The sequence below is a fragment of the Beta vulgaris genome, chromosome 2 (assembly GCF_026745355.1).
Source record: "Beta vulgaris subsp. vulgaris cultivar EL10 chromosome 2, EL10.2, whole genome shotgun sequence".
Classification (NCBI taxonomy): domain Eukaryota; kingdom Viridiplantae; phylum Streptophyta; class Magnoliopsida; order Caryophyllales; family Amaranthaceae; genus Beta; species Beta vulgaris.
Window position 1 is genome coordinate 8,634,100 of NC_079203.1, and position 2,690 is coordinate 8,636,789.

Consider the following 2,690-nt stretch of genomic DNA (forward strand, 5'->3'; position numbering starts at 1 on the left):
GAACTTCAGGTTGCCTCTAGATGATGTCTTATCCCCGTCCTTGCCCAAGACTGCCAACTAAAATTTCTGAAATACTTTTTTATGGTAAAGAAAGAATCGAGCAACTTTGAATACCCAAGATTCATGAACTTGCTGGGGTATATAACTTGCAACTTAAAGCATTATAAACAAACTTGAAAACAAAATTCATTGCAGCATCACTTTCTTTATCCTCATATGTTCTCTTTAATTTTGTCTTTGGGTTATGACATCACTGATAATGACCTACCTCTTCACAATCCCAACAGTTACACTAGTGGAAATTACATCTGATGCGATCAAAATCGGGATTACTGATGCGGTTTTGATCCGCATCAAGTGGGCTCGCAGCAGTTATGAGAGACAAACTGATCCGGTCCAAAATCGGATCAATTTCTTACTAACTGATGCGATTTTGCAAGACCACATCAGTTTTCGGGGTCATGGAATTTAAAAGAAACAACATGCTTTGCACTGTAGGTCTGCAGACTGCAGCAAAGGACCGATTGACGAACAAAAGATAAAACCCAAACAATCATACAAGTCTAATTAACAAAAATTTGAAAAACTTCAGATCTAATAACAAATATTATACAAACTAAAAATGAATTCAATTATACAAACTAAAAAAATTTAGATCTAATAACAAACATTATACAAATAACAATGGTGGTGGTTGTTCAAAAAGTACAGAGGAATTTCGACAGATCTAACAAAATTAATGGATATGTGTAATTCAAAAAATTATGCAACGGATCATATCTGATAGTAATAAAAGAAATTACAAAAATGAAACACGAGGCTTTGTAACTAAAGATCGAAAACCAAAACCTAGCTTGACGGGAGTTTCGACCTTCACCGGAAGTTTCGACCTACCTTGGCGAGAATTTCGACCTTTACCGGAGCTTCGACCTTCACATGAGCTTTGAGTGTTCGTGAACAGGAATGCGAAAACACGGCTGTTGTTGATGTTGTTGTTGATACTGATTTTGGTGTTAATGGTAATTCTGCTGCGGCGCGCTTCTCTGCACATACTGTGGCTGGTCGTGGTGCTGATTATGGTGGTACTCCACTTTCCTTACTATGTCTTTCTCTCTCCTCAATACCAAAAACCCTAGCAAATCTTCAGTAATTTCTGATCATCGAATCACATTTTGTTGATTCTCGAAGATGTCAGAAATTATGGAGTTGAAGTTGGAGAAGCAAAAATGGTGGAAACAAGAAGGACGAGTGAGAGAACCAGAGGAAAAAGGATTTCGTACAACGAGAAGATAATGGCGAGTTACGATGACGTTAGTCCGGTGAAATGCGGAAAGCTCATCGGAGTAATGAAGTTGAAATGATGAGGGGTTTACCAGTTTAGGGTTTGGAAGAGGGAGGGAGTGATGAGAGAGAAGAGATGAGGGGGCGTTTAGGGTTTGGAAGAGGAGGGGAGGGTGATGCGAGAGAAGAGATGAGGGGGTGTTTAGGGTTTGGGAGTCAGGGGAGGAGGGCCGTCCCTTTTGGGCTGTTCTTTTGCGGCATTCCTTTTGGGCCATTCTAAGGGAGCAAGCAGCGAGAAATGAACAAAAAATCTGATGCGGTCCACCAGACCATATCAGATTTTAAAAAAACCGCATCAATTTTTTTAATTTGATGCGGTCCACAAGAGGACCTCATCAGATTATCCTTCCAGCTTTCTCTCCCAATTTTAATGTTTATTTTTGAATGCGGTTTTGCATAAATCGAATCTGTTACTAAATGACATATAAGGTTTTCTCGACTAGTATTAGCCTCTCTATTGTTATAACAGATGTGAGAAAGAACAAATATATAATAAATGCGGAAAATAAATAAGGACAAATAGTTTTACGTGGTTCACCAACGATGTGTTCGCTACGTCCAAGGGTATAAAGAGAATAGTTTTATTTCTCTTGGAAAAATTTCAGATTACAGATGTGATTAATGACTTAATCAGCGAAAAAAAGAATTAGGTTCAAAACCTATTTATAACCCGACTCAAAAAACTCTTCTCCGCATGAAAATCATGCTTGCTCGGTCGAGGGCACAAGCAAAAACAGCTCAAAGCTTACGAACATCTCGCTCGGCCACCCGGGCTAAGCTGCCCAGCCAGACGAACCTACCTGGCTGACCGGGCGAGCTCCCGAAGCCTCCGTTTTCGTCGTTCTTTCACTAGATTCAAGGCACTCGGTCTTACAAATCTCCACCTTGACTTGAGTCTTCTCACAACGAACCAGAAACAGATGAACAGATAACCAGATGCATTGATCACAATGCCCAGATTCTCTGTGCAACCAGATTTGTCTCGAAAAATAACCAGAACCAGATTGTACATGGAGGACACCAGATTATCCCTAAGGGAAATTTTCAACTTCGAATAGCTTGTAAGTCCAAGCAACCTTGGAACTTACAGGTGGAACCAGATTCAAACAGATGACTTGCTTATACTTTTTCCTAGCACGAGCAACACCTTTCTTGGAAGGCTCAGATATATTGACGCCTTCGACATATAGTGCAAAACCTACCATTTATTCACAACCTCCTCTTTGGGGATAGTTTCCAAAGATTACATGCCGACAAAGAGCCAAATTTGGATGACCCGGTTTTAACGACGAAGAACACGAAATTTTAGATTCAGATTGTGAGTGTTGACGAACTTCTCCCTGACGTAA